Source organism: Neophocaena asiaeorientalis, unplaced genomic scaffold (genome assembly GCF_003031525.2).
Source record: "Neophocaena asiaeorientalis asiaeorientalis breed wild unplaced genomic scaffold, Neophocaena_asiaeorientalis_V1.1 scaffold389, whole genome shotgun sequence".
Classification (NCBI taxonomy): Eukaryota; Metazoa; Chordata; class Mammalia; order Artiodactyla; family Phocoenidae; genus Neophocaena; species Neophocaena asiaeorientalis.
Genome location: NW_020172821.1, coordinates 41,905 through 62,059, shown reverse-complemented (window position 1 = coordinate 62,059; position 20,155 = coordinate 41,905). Strand labels below are relative to the sequence as shown.

General features: G+C 37.3%; 1 pseudogene; it reads left to right on the top strand.

Moving 5' to 3' along the window:
- Positions 1–8,964: 8,964 nt before the first annotated feature.
- LOC112397615 (centrosomal protein of 78 kDa-like) overlaps positions 8,965–20,155 on the top strand; it is a 31,238-nt pseudogene continuing 20,047 nt past the window's right edge.

Below are 20,155 nucleotides of genomic sequence, written 5' to 3'. Positions count from 1 at the left end.
CTATGGCCTTAGATCCTTCTTCTTCTCCTAAATTACCACTATCATCAGGGAAAATTCTACTGGGCCTCGTGCTGCTTATAAGGCTTGCCTTTCCTGCAGTTTCATAATAAAAGAAAAAACATTTCCACCCTTTTTTTTTGATGTTGATCGAAAATTTAGCAACACTTCTTTCCACCGTATTCAAATCCCGAAATATAAGCAAGCCTTCATGCATACGGGCCCACTGAAATGTCATAATCTTAAACTATGTATGACCTTGAACAATGTCCTTTCCAAATACTCTATGCTCCCCCTTTCTTCCTAGGTGTTCAGACTTTTTCATTCTTACAACATCTTTTACACATGGTCAATTTGTGTCATAAGCTCTTCCTCCCTTCCACTTCTGAGTATATAACCAAAGGAAACATCATCATTATTTGAAGAGATATCTGTACTCCCATGTTCATTGTAGCATTATTCACAAGAGCCAAGGTATGGAAACAATCTAAGTGTCCATAGTAGATTATTGGATAAGGGAAATATGGTATATATATGCAATGGAATATTCTTCAACCTTAAAAAAGAAGAAAATCCTATCATTTAAGACAACATGGATAAAACTGGAGGACAGTATGCTAAGTGAAATAAGACAAAGACAAATAGTGCATGATGTCACTTATATGTGGACTCTAAAAAAATAACTAAATAAATCAACTCTTCTTCCCTGGACATTTTCCTCAGCAGAAGCTAGCAGCCTCTACTATGAGTCTCATCTTTTTTTTATTGTTTGTACCAGATCACAACCCCAGGGAACCTATGTATTTACGGATGTATATCTATATTATAGCGTACTGTTGTTCGTTTTCTTTGCAATTCATTCCTTCCACTTTTGGCATTAGAACCTCATTTTTCCTTTGGAGAAGTCCTTGTGATTCAGGTAGGCGGTGTGTCTCCTCCCAAGGCTGTGTGACTTGGGCCTGGCTAGACACAGTGTTTTACATATACTCCATATGTCTTATGTACTTATTTCTCTGTTTTCCATGCTTTTCCCTCGAAATTTTAGTGTAGTTATTTTTTAATTGACATTTGTAATACTTTCTTTTGTTTGACTAAGGTACTGTTAAACTGATCTTCTGAGTGCTTAATTTCAGCTTTTTTAATTCTAGAATTTTCCTTTGGTAGCATTTCACAGATAATTTTTGCTTAAACTGCATATGTTGTCCTTTTTGAATACATTAATCATAATTTTAAATAATAGTTTCATTGAGATATAATTTTCCATATTATTTAAAGTGTACAATTTAATGTGTTATGCATCTACCACCACAATCAATTGTAAAACTTTCATCCACCCCCCCCAAAGAAAAACAATCTAAGTCACTCACTCCCCCACTTCTCCAAACCCTAGGCAGCCACTAATATACTTTGTCTCTACAGATTTGCCTAATCTGGACATTGCATACAAATGGAATCATACAATTACTTAGCATGTTTTCAAGGTTCATCCATGTTGTAGCATGTATCAGTACTTGATTTCTTTTTATGGCTGAATAATATTCCATGGTATGGATATTACTGTGTTTCATTTATCCATTCACAGTAAATGGCCATTTGGGTTAGTTCCAATTTGGGGCTCTTAAGAATAATGCTGCTGTGGTTGGATTTACGTGCAAGTTTTGTATGCAGGTCTAGATTTGTTTTTTAAATTTACAGACTATTTTGGAGCAGTTTCTGGTTTACAGAAAAATTAAGAAGAAAGAAGAGAGTTCTCATACCTCCTTACCTCTCTACCCAGTTTCCCCTATTACTAACATCTTAAATTAGCTTAATATATTTGTTATAATTAATGAACCAATATTGATACATTATTACTAACTAATGTGCATGCTTTACTTTAGACTTCACTCTTTGTTTTGTACATTATATGATTTTTGACATTATATGATTTTTGAAATTTGACAATAACCTGTATCTACCATTACAGAACCATACACAGGAATTTCTCTGCCATTAAAATTCTGAGCTTCACCCATCCTTTTCTCCCTCCCCACAACCTCTGGCAACCACTGATCTTTTGATTGTCTCCACACTTTGCCTTTTCCTAAATTTCAAATAGCTGCAGTCATATAATATGCATGTAGCCTTTGCAGATTGGCTTTTTTTCACTTAGCAATATGCATTTAAGCTTCTTCCATGTCTTTTCATGGCTTCATAGCCTTTTCTTTTTATTGCTGAATGCTATTCCTTTGTACGGATATACCATAGTTTGTTTATCCATTCACCTACTGAAAAACATCTTGGTTGATTTCAAGTTTTGGCAATTATGCAAGAAACTGTTATAAACATCCATGTGCAAGTTTTTATGTGGACATAACTTTTCAGTTCCTATGGGTAAATACCAAAGAGCATGATTACTAGATCACTGTATGGTAAAAGTACGTTTAGTTTTGTAAGAAAGTGCCAAGTATCCCGCTAGCTACAAATGAGAATTCCGATTGTTCTGCATCATCACCAACTTCGATATTTCAGTTTTCGGATTTTAGCCATTTGAATAGGTGTGTAGTGGTATCTCATTATTGTTCTAATTTAAAATTCACTGATGACATGGAATGTGTAGCATCTTTTCATACGCTTATTTGCCATGTGTATATTTTCTTTGTTTAATCATAGTTGTTTTGTTGTTTTTTAGTTTTGTTTTGTTTTTTGTTTTTTTGTGATACTCGGGCTTCTCACTTGTGGCCTCTCCCATTGCGGAGCGCAGGCTCAGCGGCCATGGCTCACGGGCCTAGTCACTCCGCGGCATGTGGGATCTTCCTGGATCAGGGCATGAACCCGTGTCCCCTGCATCGGCAGGCAGACTCTCAACCACTGTGCCACCAGGGAAGCCCTTGTTGTTTTTTTAACCAAGGCCTGCTAACTCTTGTCCTCCTGTGTCTATTTATATTGTCTTTTTTCTTTCTTTCTTTTTTTTTTTTTTTTGAGCCTTTGATCATTTCATCTTTTTCCTGGTATGTCAAATTATTTTTTATATTAAAATTGGGTTCAACTTATTTTAGGAACCTATAAAGATACCTCCACATTCTGGATGTTGTTATCTTTCTCTTGAAAAGATTTACTTTTGCCCATGGCAGACAGTTACCATAGGGACTGGTAACCTTAGTCCATTCTCAGTTTGAGCTCTTTCAAAGCTGTTTTTCAGTCTGTGTGAAGGTTGGTCTATTTCTGTCTTGTCCTTCCTCTATGGGTGTTGCCCTTTGGGATTACCATGTGAATGTTTGGATTCTCCCTATTCCCAACTACGCTTGTATTTGTTAGGCTTTAAATGTAATGGTTCCTGCAGCCCTTTGAGACTAAAGATACACTTAGCTTGTCCTTTCATTAGTTGTTGCCTTTAGCTTGAGCTCTTGCCGTTTGGCTTCTGTGGTTAGTCTTTTGATCTCCTTGGCTTTTCAGCTCCTAGGCTGTAAGATTTGAATCAGCAAATGCCCCAAGGAGAAAAGCTGCACCAAATGTCTAGCTTGTGTTTTTGTTTCCCTTCTCTCCAGAACTTGGCCCACATGTCTTGGTATCTCTCTAACATTCTGATGCCAGTGAACAGGTGTTTTCTTACTTTATCCAGGTTTTCTAAAATTTCTTTAGACTTCAACTGATCTTATGTTATTACTGAACTATCATCTCAATTACCCCTAGGAAGAAAATTTACAATTTTATGTTTTATTCTTTTATTTTCTGTATTACCTCAGTTTCTGTAGAGACCTTTTACCTGATTGTTCAGTCTAGTTCTTGTGTTACCAGTAAGATGGAGATAAGGTGGAGGCTAAGAATATTGGCAACAAATCACTGATAAATGGTATGTCTTGTCCTTTTTGTTTTTCCTCTCCTTATTTACTTTGGCAGCCTACATTTGCCTTTCTTCATTTAACCCAGTTGCCCAAATAAGGAACCCACTCTGGCAAAGACCTGACTTTACTCTCATAAATGTCTGCATATTAGGATTAGCTAGGTGATGAACACCATGCCAAAGTTCTTTGTGTGAGACTTTTGCAAACTTTTGTTAGCCCTTTAGTTTGCCTCTTGCCAACACTGCTCAGATTATTAAGGTTTTCTAAGTTTCTGTAGGTCAAACCTCTCTACCTGCATACCAGATGAGCCCTTCTCTCTTTCCTGAGCTCATTTGTGGGAGGTTAGCCCTCGGTTTTTCTTTTTCCCCATCCAATAATAATTGTTCATGAATTCCAAAAAGCCCTCAAAGTACCTGTCGTCCCTTTCTCTCTTCTCTTTTTTATCAACACTGTTAAGTATTAACCATATATTTGCATACCTCTTTCTTACTTACAATGGAATATTGGAAGGCTCGATCATTAAGTGTGAGCCCCACCAAACTAGGACTCATACAACACTCTCCTCCAGGCCTAAACTTATGATATCCACTGTTTTTTTTATAATATCTTATATGTATCTAAATTTGTAATGATTTAGTTAATTCCTGAGTTATGTGACAATAAGGAATCAGTCAAATTAGCGTGACAGAAGTGCAGCTTAGCTCTAGGGACCAGAATCAAGGACCACAAAAACCTGTTAACCAATAAGTTTCACTTACACTTTATGTTTAACAAGTGCTGAGGGTGAATGGGAAGTGAGGGAAAAGGAGTTTAACTCCATATCACAGAAACTTGCACTAAAATGAAGAGGAAAATGACCGAGTTCCTGGTTCAAGTCACTATAATGAGCTTAAATAAACAATAACAGCACATAAGAAAAACAAACACTATATGATAGGAACAATGGATAATTAATTACCAGATCAGGGAGGACAGATTATACTTGCTATGGGATTTCATTAAAGAAGGATTCCAAAAAGCACTGGCTTCTTCTGAGAAGACTTCTTAGAACAGGTAGCATTTAAATTGAGTCTTGAACAAGTATATAGGAAGGAGAGCAGAGGGTAGGGAACAGGCCTTCCGGGCAGGGAACAGGCACAGTGTCAGGAATGGCACAGAGGGCTTATGGAATAGGGAACAAAACTGGCTGAACACAAGAGTGCTACGTGTTGGGGAATATGGGGGAAAGGCTGGCTGAGGTGGGTTAAATGAAACATAATTAGACAGAAGAGAAAGTAGGTGGAAAGACACATGGAAGAATGTGGAAAGCCCCTGAAGATGGAGGTCAGCATAATAATATTAAGAAATCAGTGGTTCTTTGACACTATATGAATGTCTAGGTTTAAAAAATCAGGGAAACACAATAAAAGAATAAACTACTGATATAATGGTATGTGCCCAAATGCCAGATACCAAAGAATACACACTGTGTGTTTCCATGTATGTCGTATATGGTGATAGTGGTCAGTTTAGGAGTTGCCCTGGGGGAGTATGGAACAGAAAGAAGTAACAGAGAACATTGTAGGGTGTTAGAAATATTTTATAATATCTTGACCTGGTGTTGGATACATGGGTGCATAGAGATGTAAAAATTCAGTTATTAGCAACGCAATTGGTGTTTATTGTTTGTATGCATACATTAAAAAAAACTCCAGTACGTTAATTAGGCTGTCAGTTTTATGAAGTAAATTTTGATCAAGGAATAGCCAAGGTAGTAATGCAGTAATAAGTTATAAATGTGCTCACTGTGCTCTAGAATGTCACGATTGGAATACAAGAAATATGTGTAGGAAAAAAGACAAATATTCAATACTGATGGTTGAATGAGCTGAATAAATTAGATGACTCGCCTTTCAGTTTAAGAAGTTTGCCAGTGTTTGGATACCTTTGAACAAAGAAAAAATGGAAATAAAAATTTTATTAAGCATATGCTATGTATCAATTCCTGACTTATATTTTGACACATATAAACATGGGAAATATTGCACCTTGTAACTGAGACAATGAAGATGAGCGAGGTACCTGGTTTTGACACTAGAGGCTGAGAAAACAATCAGCTTATAATCTAAGAAGTTTGAAGTCAGAGGAAAAGAATCAAGAGGAAATAGTGGTAAGTGCCAGGAGCTCCTGGAAACTACATAAGAGATGAAGACCCCAGAATTGTTGAGCTTTCTAAGAGGTCCAATGACTCAAGTAAAAACAGAAGGCTTAAAACTGAAACCTGGGGATATATGTATACATATAGCTGATTCACTTTGTTATACAGCAGAAACTAACACAACACTTTAAAGCAATTATACTCCAATAAAGATGTAAAAAAGAAAAACAAAAACTGAATCCTGCAAAGTAACAATTGTTAGGACAAATGGTAAAGAATTATAAGAAAAATAATCACATGCCTGTCCCAACACAGAAATATCCTAAGCTCCATCTCAGCATTTCTCCGATTGGCCTTTCACAAAATACAGTCCCATCAGCTGAATATAGGTTTGTCAAGTAAGTGTGACTAAGACTGAATTTAAAAAATTAAATCAATTCCTTCCTCCAAAACTTTTCAGAGTATATAATGTAACAAAGTGAAACTTCAATTTCATGTCGGGATATAGAGTACGGCTCTTCCCAAATGCTTTTGTCTTGTAACTACATTAACATCATCTAAAACCAGTGTTCCTCAGGACAGAGATTGTGAAACTCTGCTCTCATCATGTAAGATAACAAGTCTTTCTCAAAATCCATTCTTCCTTCTGCCCTTTCTCATGTTGTCCCTGCCACCTGGAAGGTCCTCCTAAGCTCCACCTGCCAAAACCCTACCCATCTTTTAGGATCCAAGAGATAATAAAAGGCTTACATTACTAAAAGGCAGAGAAAGAAATCCCTTCCTAGCGATCTACATTTCCTTCCTAGGGAAAAGAAAAATTGTAAAGTATACCACAGTGACCTTAAATCTATGAATGTAACTGTGCTGTGTTACTTTGAGTTCTGTAAAAGTCAATGTGCTACAATATATATGTATATGAATGTTTGATCTCTTACAAGTAGAACTTGCTGATAACTTTCATCATGAGGGAGGTTAATGATTAAGGGAGCCATCGTGTGTGGCTCAGCCCTTATACACAGGGAATATTAAAATTGGAAAGGTCCCTAGATATTAGCAAATCTATCCATCTCATATTCTAAGTAAGGAAACTGAGACCTTCATAGATTGGATATTTAAATTAACAAAGAATAAGGAAATAAGATATTGGCAGATCTATCTTTTAGATTAAGAATTTTGAGATTTTTATAGAATACTGGGACATTATGTCCACTGATATTGAGACAATGTGTTTCTTAGTCATCATTTTCTATTGCAGTGACCAAGCGAGGTGGTAGTAAGTAGTTGTACAAGGGCAAAAAGAAAACTTTAGAAACTCCCAATTTATATACACAAGGAAATCCATCATTCATGTTATTTAAGCTAACTGGATGCAGTTTATCAGCTACATTGAGGAATGGTGAAGTGAAGTGTCTATACAATTAACATGTTGGTTTGTGTCATGAGCTCCCTGTTGTTCAAGTGAGTTAATGGTTAGCACTCAACTAGGCACTTAAAGTCCATTATAAAACTGGACTAAATGTTTATCTGTGGCATCTTTATTCTTCTTTGGTGACCTTAGGCAGAATTAGCTCTCTTATGTTTTGATAAATTCAAGTATTAAACAGGGCTAAGGTTTCACAAGTTCTTTTGCCTAGACATGGGGGTAAGGAGGACCAATGAGCTGGAGTACTTCTAGATTTAAGAATGGTCAAATTGAGGAAGAAGAGTCTTATGCCAGAGGTGAAAGAAGACTAATTATAATTACCTATTTTTAAAAATTCCAACCCTTTTCAATGTTCTAAAATGATCATGAAGTACATGGGTATGCTAGGAAGTAAGGGAGTCAACCAAGAATATTCTGTAAGAGTTTGTGGATGGCAATAAAGTGGCAAGGAAGATAGAGAACATACTAGAAAAGGTTTCGGTTGGCCATAATAATGAAGTCAGAAGGAGAAGAAGAAGAATAACAGATGCAATGGGAAAGAGAAAGCAAGAATAGAGAAGCAAAAGGGAAAGTAGAAAAATGAGACAAATTTGGAGAAGGAAATGAGGGAGAAAACTGGGTGAAAGAAAGAGGGAAGCACTGATGGTAGACCAGATGACACTCAAAAATTAACACGATGCACATTTAAGATGTGCCAACAATGGCCACGGTCATTACCCTCAAATAATTGACAGTATGTGTTTCAAAGACATTTATAAATAGAAAATGCCATTAAACTAAGTGCCAGTGTAAAAGTATTCATGGAATTGTATGGGAGAATAAAACATCCCCCGTCAAAGAACCAAGGGCAAATCTTGAAGCACCCAGTAAAAGCCAATTCAAACAAAAAAGCTTTTCCACTTAAACTTGAAAAAGTTAAGTTCCCAAGAGACCCCCTACATCAAACACCGAAGCTCATTTGGCAGTAATAACATTCACCGAACAACAAGGAATCTGGGGCTCCCCTGGTGGCGCAGTGGTTGAGAGTCCACCTGCCAATGCAGGGGACATGGGTTCGTGCCCCGGTCCAGGAAGATCCTACATGCCGCGGAGCAGCTAGGCCCGTGAGCCATAGCCACTGAGCCTGCGCGTCCGGAGCCTGTGCTGCACAACGGGAGAGGCCACAACAGTGAGAGGCCCGTGTACCACAAAAAAAAAAAAAAAAAAAAAAAAAAAAAAAACAAAAAAAAAAAGTTTTTTAAAAAAAAAAAAAAAAAAAAAAAAAAAAATCAGCTAATAAGTGTCTTTCCTGTTTGAAAGAAGGGGGTGGGAAGTGGGCAGAAGACCTGATAGGACAGATAAAAAGAAAAGGAAAAGGAAAATAAAAGTTTCCAGTTTGACAATCAAGCTGTCTTCTGCATCCATTTCATCTCAAGACCACCAAGCCAATGTGGAGGCTTTTTCCTCCTTTCCTTTTCTTTTCATGAGACTGATCACAACCAGCACTGCAGTGTCCATAGAATTAAGGAATGCTGTTGCCTACATGTGTGAATGAGCTGTGAGTAAAGTACTGAAGTAGAGGAGACCTAAATGGAAACGTCCTCATGAATGTCCATGTGGCTGAGCAGGAAGGTAACCTGTCACAGATGTGCTAAAGAATAGTTGGGTTTTATTTTATTTACTTTTCCCTGGACTGTGTTGAATGACTATCATCTACAAGTTCAGACTACTTTCTGCTGAGGATTAATGCACTGGGAGAGCTGTGAGAAAAATGAATAATAGAGCTGTCTTTTTCTTGCCCAGTTCACCTTACTTTCCCAAACTCGAAGTTTTTCCCTCTTTCTCCTTTTTATTGTAGTAAAATGAACATAACACAAAATTCACAATTTTGATCATTTTACAACTCACTGTACCATTCAGTGGAATTTAGCACTGCCACAATGTTGTGCAACTATCACCACTGTCCAACTACAAAACATTTTCATCACCGCAAAAGGAAACCTACACCCATTTTAAGCAGTCATTCCCTATTTCCCTCTCTTCCAAACCCCTGGCAACCACTAATATATAATATTTTCTGTTTCTATGGATTTGCCACTGCTGGAGATTTCATACAAATGGAACAATACAATATGAGGCCTTTCATGTCTGACTTCTTTCACTTACTTGCATCCACAATGTAGCATGTATCAGTAATCCATTCACTTTTATGGCTGAATTCCCTGATCCTGTTTTCTTCATACTGTTTGAATACAAACTTAAAAATATGTTGAGAATGAAGCTCTGTTTTAACGGCACATCTATTAGGCCAATTCTTTAAAGAAGGTGAAAATGGAGAGATTGTTGTGAAATGATAGTCGTTGAGAAGCCTCAGCCAATTTGATAATGGAAAGTTTGGGAAATGTTGCAAAAAATTATCTGCTTTATATTAAAAGCTTTTTAAACCAGGATTCAGGAGGTCGTCTTTTTCTTGCAGGTAACGTAAATGAGTCAGAAGAAAATAACTGCCCTTTAAAACAGATTTTGAAAGGATTCTATTTATTCTTAATAGACAAATGGGAGTACAGGTTGTTCATATCCAATATGGACTCCCTGTCCAAACACTGTTTATCATTCTAGCCACCACTATCGAATTATATTTCTTGAGAGTAATGCAGCTTAATTCCTGCCTATTACTTTTTTAAATTCATCTATTAAATCCATTAATACAGTATAAACAAGAGAAGTTCATGTTTCAGTGCAGTTCAAATATCAGGTATAAAGAACCCCCCAGTAAGGAAAAGAATCCTATATTTTTTGCCAGAATGTGGTCAGCTCTGGGGAGCTTTGCTAGCTGAAAAACACTTTTATTGTTAAAAGGATAGAACTTGTTAAGAGAGATGAGAACCAAAACATTTTAAGTACTTGTATGTGTTTAGAACAGTGCTAGGCTATCCCATACACTGTATCAGTCAAGGCTCACTATTTTACATATCTGAAAAGCGAAGTTAAAAGTGTTGTAGTAACTTACTAAAAGGCACAGAACCAGTAAATTCGAGCAAGAATTCAATCCCCAAACTGTCACACTGAACTTTGAGCTAATACTTGAGATTAATAAAAATAGCACTAAATTAAAAGTTCAGAGATATTTTTTATTTCATACTCTTTCACTAACGCTCTTTGGAAATCAATCATTTCATTTATATGGGCCTTAGTTTTCACAACTATTATAGTTGCAAGCTTGACTAGATGATCTCTACGTAGTCTTCCAGTTCTAAACTGTTCCACTAACTTGGATTCCTAAAATAATGCCCTTGCAATATATGCATGCTGCCACCAAGTAACGGAAGAGAGTACTAGTTCCCTTTTTATCCCTAGTGGGGAGTGCATTTTGACATCAGACATCCGTCAATCGTACAGCCTGTTAATATAACTATAACAAAATAATCTGGTATTATTTCCTGTAAAGCAGAAGCTTTACATTGTGTCTGTGAATCGTATCAGAATCACCTGTAGGTTTTTAAACATAGAGGAAATGCAGAACCCATTGAAAGAGAATCTTCAGAGACGGGACTTGGGCATCTGGATTTTTGGGCTCTCATCATTTGTGCATTTTATTTTTTGCCTATGTACAATATTTGTCACATCCTCTTGAATTTTAACAATTTCTTTTTGTTTTAAAATTTTAGAATATTCCATAATCTTCATGGACGTTTCATAAGGCATTATCTGTTATGTTTATTCAATCTTGTGCTTCTCCTGGTTAAGACTTCTTATTTTCTTTCTTTCTCTTTCTTTCTTTCTTTCTTTCTTTCTTTCTTTCTTTCTTTCTTTCTTTCTTTCTCTCTTTCTTTCTTTTTGGGCCCTGCCTCATGGCTTGCAGCTTCTTAGTTCCTGACCAGGGATTGAACCCCAGGCCCCAAGCAGTGAAAGCGCCGAGTCCTAACCACTGAACCACCAGGGAATTCCCAAGACTTCTTTTTTAAATGACTTTTTTTCCCATTCTAATTCATTCCTGGGATCACTTTCATGTTTGAGCATTAAGCCAACCTTGCATTACTAGAATACAGCCACTTTGATTGTGATATATTACTCTTTTGCATACCATGGATACAGTTTGTGCTTTTGTTTACACATTTTGCATGCATGTTCAAAGGAGAAACTGGCCTGTGATTCTACTCTTGTAATATTCTTTTTAGTTTTCCTCTGAAGCTTATGTTGGGCTTATAAAAATTTGGAGCAATATATTCTTTTCTGTTTCCCGGAAGATTTTTATGTAAGATTACCGCTATTTCTCCCCTAAATATTTGGAAGAACTTACTTGGAGAGCCATTTATCCCTGGAAATCATTTTATGTAAAGGTACTTAAGTATACAAACAACTTTCTGAGTAGATATAGATTTTTTAGATATTTTTTCTTCTTGGATTAGTCTTGTTAGGTTGCATGTTTTAAGAATGTGTAATTTTGGATAAATTTTCAAATTTATAAACATAAAATTATCATAATTTTAACAGCTTTATTGGGATGTAATTTACATACCATAATTTCAACACTTTAATGTATACAATTCAGTGGTTCTTAGTGTAACCACTAAAAGACGTGTGTAACCATCACAACAATCCAATTGTAGATTTTTGTCCCCCCACAAAAAAATCCACTAAACATTAACAAGGTTTTTTCATTCTCCTCAACCCTCTCAGCCCTAGGCAACCACTCATCTCCTTTCTGTCTCTACAGATTTGCTATTCTGGGCATTTCATATAAATGGGACCATATAATATGTGATCTTTTGTGAGTGGCTGCTTTTACTTTACATAATGCTTTCATGGTTCATCCATGTTGTAACATGGATCAATATTTCATTCCTTTTTATAGCTGAATGCTATTCTATTGTACGGGTATTCCACATTTCGTTTATTCATTTGTCAGATTGACATTTGAATTTTTTCCACCTTTTGTTTTTAGAAATATGCTTCTGTGAGCATTCACGTACAAGCCTTTGTGCAGACAGAAGTTTTTATTTCTCTTAGGTATATATTTAGTAGTGAAACTGCTGGGTCATAGGGTAACTCTATGTGTAACACTTGGAGGGACTGTCAAGCTGTTTTGTAAAATGGCCACACCATTTGATATTCCCACCGCAATGTATGTGGGTTTCAATCTCTTGTCTTATAGCCTAGCATGTCATCTATGCTGGAAAACGTTTCACATGTAGTTGAGAAGGATGAGTATTTTACTGTTCGGTTGAGTGCTCTGTAGACATTTATTAGGTCTTGATAATTCATAGTGTTGTCCAATTCTTCTAAATCCTTATTGATCTTCTGCCTAATTGTTCTATCCATAATTGACCGTGGAGCACTGAAGCCTCTACCTAATGTGGAATTATCTATTTCTTCCTTCAATTCTTCATGTATTTTGGTATTTTCTTCTTCATGTATTTTGGTTTTATCTTATTCAGGGCACATATAATTTTTGTGTCTTCCCTTTTTTATCATAAAATGTCCCTTTTCATATCTAGTAATTTTTTGTTTGTTTTAAAGTCTATTTTTTCTGGTATTAGTAGAGCCACTTCAGCATTCTTATGGTTGCTATTTGCATGATGTATGTTTTTTCATCCTTTTACTTTGTTCACATTAGACCTTTGAATCCAAGGAGTGTCTCCTGTAGAAAACATTTTTTTAAACCCAGTTTGACAATATATGCCTTTTGATTGTATTGTTTAATTCATTACATTTAGTTTTTATTATTGATATGGTAGAATTTATTTATGTCTAACATTTTACCTTTGATTTTCTACATGTCTCATTTTTTTTTGTTACTATTGTTGTTCCTCCATTTTCCTTTTATATTAAGTGGATATTTTCTACTGTAACATTTAATTCCTTTAATGATTTTTAACCACATTTTCTGAGTAATGGCTGCTCTAGGGATTATGTAATACATCTCACAATCTCTTCAGCTTTATACTAGCTTTATTCCAGTGAGAAACAGAAACTGTACTTTTATAGAGCTGTATTACTTTCCTTCTTTTTTGTTTTTATTACATTTATATATGTTACATACTTAACAAAATATTATTATAATTATTACTTCACACAAGCTTATCTTTTAAAGGAGCTTAGAGAAGAAAGTAGAGCAAATAAATATTCATAGAGTTTGTTGGGTTAATCTATTTATTTACCATTTATGGCTCTCTTTCTGTCTTTCTGCGGATTCAAGTTATCATGCAGTGTCATTTTTATTCTAATACAGCTTTGTTCTCACTGCCTTCTTTGTGCCATATCATCAAATATATGATATTTCTTTATGTTATATACAGGGCAATCCAAATATAGTAATATTGTTTATGCACTTACTTTTTAAATTAGTTAAGAGGTGAAATCACCTAAAGCTAGCATCACAGTTCTCCAGGAATGTTCTGTAGAATGCTGATGTTAATGATGAATATGTGAATCCTAAATCTTTCATTTGTATTGACCTTATCATCATTAACTCTTCTCCCAACAATGCCATAACTAGAGTTGACTTCTAAAGTGTACCTTCCTCTTTTCCCATAGAAATTGTCCCACAATTTCAAAAAGTGCTCAAAGGTGAAAAAGTGCACACAACGTTTATCACGTTTGCAAATGCCAATGAAAATGCTAAGGTAACACTGTCCAAAATGCAATATTCTTCTGTGAGAGCACCCAACTTTAAACAAGTACACATATTCTAAATACAACTTAGATCTGTGACATGTTTTGACCAATGAAGTCTGAGCAGACATGATGGCCTTAAATGAGCAGCAGAGGGCTTAAATGGGCTTGTGCGGTTGGTCTCACCTCTTATGTTTCACTGAATTTTATGAGAAGACAGGGCCTGGGAGTTGTGGCCTCACAGTTGGGCTCCAGAGGAAGATGTGTGGGACAGACCTCAAACTGACCCAAAACACAGAGCAAAAGCAGCCATCTAGAGGTCTAAAAGAAAGCCACTGCAGCTAGCCCATAGGTCCAAGAAAAACAAATTCTTGTTTATGTAACTGAGTTTTGGGGCAATTTGTTCCAAAGCATTATCACAGCAAGAGCTGACTAATACAACATCCTCCAAAGCTTTGTTATGTACATGGCTGCCACCATGCCTATATGTAAGGCAACTGTGTACTCAAATTTTGAGAATTCTTGAACTGTTGGTGCCTCTCCAACACAATGTACATGGCTAAAGTTTCCCCAAATAACGTCACTAATATACCACAAAGATCTCTCTAAACTTTTATTAAATGTAATGCAAAGTTCTTTCTATTCATTTTCTGCTTCTACGTAGTTAAAATGCTTTTTATGAATCTAAAGGGTGGAAAATTTGAACGAAACATCTTTGTGGATAGATGTTATTCACAAAGGAAAATTAAAAGCAAAATAGGCATTTCACTGAGTATAGAGCACTGATGCCCCTAGTGCCTCTAAATGTCAAGTGGACAAAGGCACTTAATAAATATTGAATCCTGCTCTCTCCACTTGAGAGGGAGAGCAAGCTATTCTAAAGTGGTGGAAGGATGCTCTTAGCAGCTATTTGCAACACTCTTTGAGCTTGGACACTGTGTAGCTACGAAGAAACCTTTTGTCTAAGGAAACAAACTAAAGAAACTTGAGAGTGGAAAGAGAAAGAATGAGAGAATAAATACCCTTCTCATGGTGACTCATTCACTTATTCATTCATTTACCAAACATTTACTATGTGTATAATACTATGCTAAGAACTTCACAGAACACAGAGATGTACCCCTGTTCTCAGGGAGGTTAGATACCACAGAGGGAGATAAGATGTAGATGCCTTATGGCAGTTCCACATACGTCTTGTTAAACTGTTTACAAGTTAAGGGGAGAGAAGGGATCCATACCTTGCTTGGATTCTCAGTGAAGTTTTCCCAGAGAAAACTGGGAAGATAGATTGACTAGGAAAAAAAACCTAACGTCATAGGTAGATATGAAAGGGAGCAAAAATGCAGAGACAATTAGACCCAGTTATTTCCTAAAAAGTCTAGAAAGTGAAAATAAAGTCAAATTATGGAGGGACTTGAAGGTCAGTCTTAAGAGTCTGGCTGTATTGTGATGACAAGGGGTGTCATGGATGGTGTGGAAGAGGGCAATGGCATAATCCAAGAACCTTGGGAGGTGTAATAGAGGTTGTAGGGAGTAACATAGGAAGACATGCTATTCTCCGAAGCAATCATCGTAACCCAGGTGTAAAATAATAAATGGTAGAATCGGAGTAATGGCAACACAGATTGAAGGGAGGAGTAAAGAGACACTATAAAGAAAAACTGTCAGGACTTGGTCATTGACTGGATACATTCATTTCTCCATTTAACAAAGGTTATCAGTAACTTTGCTAGCTGCTGGGGATGCAAGAGTAAGCAAAACAGACATGATCTCTTTCTTACGGACCATATGGTAAACACCTATCTAAAACTGAATGTGAAATGTAATGAAGGCTATAAGCGAGAGGTACCTGGTGTTATGTGAGCTACGGTAGGGGGATGTGATGAGTTGAGTAGGTAAGGGGATACTTTTTTGACAAAGTGACACAGGAGAAGAGATGAGAAGGATGAGGAGGCATTAATCAGTTGCAAACTAAACAGAAGGACATTTCATGCAGAGGGCCAGCATGGGCAATGTGCCGTTTTAAGTATGCAGGCCTGAAAGGAGGCCACTGTGGGCTGGATGATTGAGGAAGGAGGTGTAAGACAAGGCTGCAGAGATCATGCTCCATCATGCCAAGGGGATACCCTGCCCTGCAGACTAGTGCACCCAGAGTGCCAGTGCACAACAAGATAAGAAGCTTGCTCTAGAATGCAAGTCAACACCCTGCTTCGTTCATCAAGAAAGTCTTGCCTGTTAAACCAAACAGTATATCTAGTGGACATATGATTTACATTGTGAAGCAAGCACCTTATCTTACAGAATGGCAACAGTTCTCCACCGGCAGCCAGGCTGTGACTCCACATTTTAGACCACTGTAAAGAGGTGTGTCTTTATCCTAAGAGCAATGGACAGTCACAGAAGGATTTGAAGAGGAGGTGGTGGTGCCTGCATCATGGAACATGGATTGGAAGGCAGCCAGAGTCAGCAGAAAGATGACGAGGAAGTGTGTGTCTGAACCCTTACTTTCCTAGTGAAAGAAGTGGTATCCTCTTCAGGTGAGAGAGCAAGGACACAGAACATAGTCTAGTGGGACATGAAAAGAGTGGAGAAAGAGTCATTGTTAACAGCCGTAAGTAAGGGAGTAGAAAAAAGAAATGGGCACCACATGTCAGTTAAAATAAGACAAAAAAGAAATGGGCACCACATGTCAGTTAAAATAAGACAGCCTATGTTGTTGACATAGCTCTGTGACTGTATCTAACAAAACGCATTGCTCTGAAAGCAGGTCCAGAGAAGACGAATGTTAGAGATGAGCAAAAAACATCTCCACTGAGCTTCTATGGGAAGGTAAAATGGCTTGGCAGTCTAGGTATAATGTTGTCATGATGGACCAGCAGTCAAGTACAGGGAATCAGAGATAAAATGATAAACTGTATTCTAGTCAAACTTACACTCACCAGAGCCTGGAAGGAGGAGAGCCCGTGTCTTGTACTGCCCAATAGCCATGTCCCTCCCAGGTCAGGTACCTGCAGTGAAGCCCAGGCATCTTGTCTTGGGCCAGGCATGCACCTGGCTTGTCAGAGGGTCCCAGAGGTGCTGTGGGGAGGCAGCTTTTGCTCACCATGTTCAGGGAAGCTAGAACACACCAGATAATGAAAGGAGAACCAAAGTCACTATTAAGACATAATTCAATGTAAGGAGGGAAGAGATGATCAGGCAAGCCTTGAGTGCCAGACAGAAAATAGGGAAGCTCAAGGAAAGCACATTTTATGTTAATCTGTTACATGATTAATTAATATGATAAAGCTTCCCTGAGCTTCATCTGTGGGCAGTAGCCACAAGGTGCTAGTAATGACTTATATGGAGAATAGACGAGAAAGTTCCAGGAGTCATTAATCAGCACTTCCTCTGTACCAACACTGTGCTAGGCATAGGGAATATAAGGATGAATGAGACACGGTGCCTGCCTTCAAAAGGCTTAGAGTCTATGGAAGGAAAACTATCTAAAAGGATGCTTATCGCTGGAGACAGTAAGTATTATGATACAGGGATGTCAGGGAGTAGAGTAGTGAGGCACAAAAGAAGCAGGGGAGGAGAGATGAGGGTTAGGGAAAGAAGGGCTCCTAGGGAAGCTGGCCCCCAACCTGAGACTGGGAAAGAAGCAGATGTCAGCTTACTGAAGAGCAAGCAGAAGAGGAGGGTCTTAAGTAAAGAAGCAGCATCTGTAAAGGCCCAGGCAGGAATGATAGAACATCAAAAACTACAAGCTGGTCCACATGTCTAGAGAAGACATTCAGGAAGGAATGCAGCCAGAAGGCAGACAAAAGAGGTAGTCCAATCGTGAAGGAGCTCATATGCCAAGCTGAGGAACACAGATCTGATGCTGAGGACAATGAGAAATATGCAGCTTTCCAGGAGGCAGTTTGATATATGGAGACAACTATCTTTTTTAGAAGACATCACCCTGGAGGCGGGAAGTTAAGCCTGAACAGGAAATAAGATCACCCAGAGAAACTGTGAAATGTCCAAAGGGGTGGACGCTGAGGATGGGAAACTAAAGAACACCTACATTGAAACTGGGTAAGCAATAGACACCCAAGAGTGAGACTGAGAAGAAGGAAGTAGAGAGGGATAAAAACAATAACTTACTTGATGGAAAACACAGAAGAGGGAGCTTTAAGAAGACAGGAGACAACTACATTAAGTGATGCTGGAGACTAAAACAAATGGATATAGCAACACAGAAATCATACTCAGAAGGATTACCACTCTCACCACTTACATTCAACATAGTTTTGGAGGTCCTAGCTGCAGCAATCAGAGAAGAAAAAGAAGTAAAAGGAATCCAAATTGGAAAGGAAGAAGTAAAACTGTCCCTATTTGCAGATGACATGATACTACTCAAAGAAAATCCCAAAGAGCCACCAGAAAACTACTAGAGCTCATCAATGAATTTGGTAAAGTTGCAGAATACAAAATTAATACTTAGAAATCTGTTGAATTTCTATACACTAACAATGAACTATCAGAAAGAGAAATTAAGGAAACAATCCCACTTACCATTGCATCAAAAACAATAAAACACCTAGGAATAAACCTACCTAAGGAGGCAAAAGACCTGAACTCCAAAAACTATAAGACACTAATAAAAAAAATTGAAGGTAACACAAACAGATGGAAAGATATTCCATGTTCTTGGATTGGAAGAATCAATATTGTTAACATGAACGTACTTCCCAAGGCAATCTATAGATTCAATGCAATCCTTATCAAAATGCCAATGGCATTTTTCACAGAACTAGAACAAAAAATTTTTTGAATTTGTATGGAAGCACCAAAGACCCTGAATAGCCAAAACAATCTTGAGAAAGAACAGAGCTGGAGGAACCATGCTCTGGTTTCAGACTATACTACAAAGTTACAGTTATCAAAACAGTATGGTCCTGGCACAAAAACAGACATATAGATCAATGGAACAGGATAGAAAGCCCAGAAATAAACCCACACACTTATGCCAATATATGACAAAGAGGGCAAAATTATGCAATGAAGAAAAGACAGTCTCTTCAATAAGTGGTGCTGGGAAAACTGGACAGCTACACATACAAGAATGAAATTAGAACATTCTCTAACACCATATACAAAAATAAACTCAAAATGGATTAAAGAGCTAAATGTAGGACTGGGTACGATAAAACTCCTAGAAGATAACATAGGCAGAACACTCTTTGATATAAATCACAGCAATACTTTTTTGGATCCATCTCCTCAAGTAAAGGAAATGAAAGCAAAAATAAACAAGTGGGACCTAATTAAAGTTAAAAGCTTTTGCAAGCAAAGGAAATTATCAACAAAATGAAAAGACAACCTACTGAATAGGAGAAAATATTTGCAATGGATAGGATCAATAAGGGATTAATATCCAACATATATAAACAGCTCATAAAACTCAACATCAAAAAAACTAACAACCCAATTAAAAAATGGGCAGAAGAACTGAATCGACATTTTTCCAAAGTGGAAATGCAGATGGCCAACAGGCACATGAAAAGATGCTCAACACTGCTAATCATCAGGGAAATGTAAATCAAAACTACACTGAGGTATCACCTTACTCCTGTCAGAATGGCTATCATCAAGAAGAGCACAAACAACAAATGTGGGCAAGGATGTAAAGAAAAGGGAACCCTGGTACAGTGTTGGTGGGAATGTAAGTTGGTGTAGCCACTGTGGAAAACAGTATGGAGGGTTCTCAAAAAACTAAAAATAGAACTACCACATGACCCCTCAAGTCCACTCCTGGGTATATATCCGAAAAAAACAAAAACACTAATTTGAAAAGATACATGCACCCCAATGTTCGCAGCAGCAGTATTTACAATTGCCAAGATATGGAAGCAACCTAAGTTTCATCAAGAGATGAACGGATAAAGAAAATGTGGTACATGTAACCAATGGCATACTACGCAGCCATAAAAAAGAATGAAATTTTGCCACTTGCAGCGACATAGACAGACTTGGAAGGCATTATGCTAAGTGAAATAAGTCAAAGAAAAACAAATACTGTAGGATATCACCTATATATGGAATCTAAAAAATACAACAAACTACTGAATATAATAAAAAAGGAGACTCACAGATACAGACAACAAACTAATGGTTGCCAGTGTGGAGGGGGAGGAGGGGGCAATACAGGGG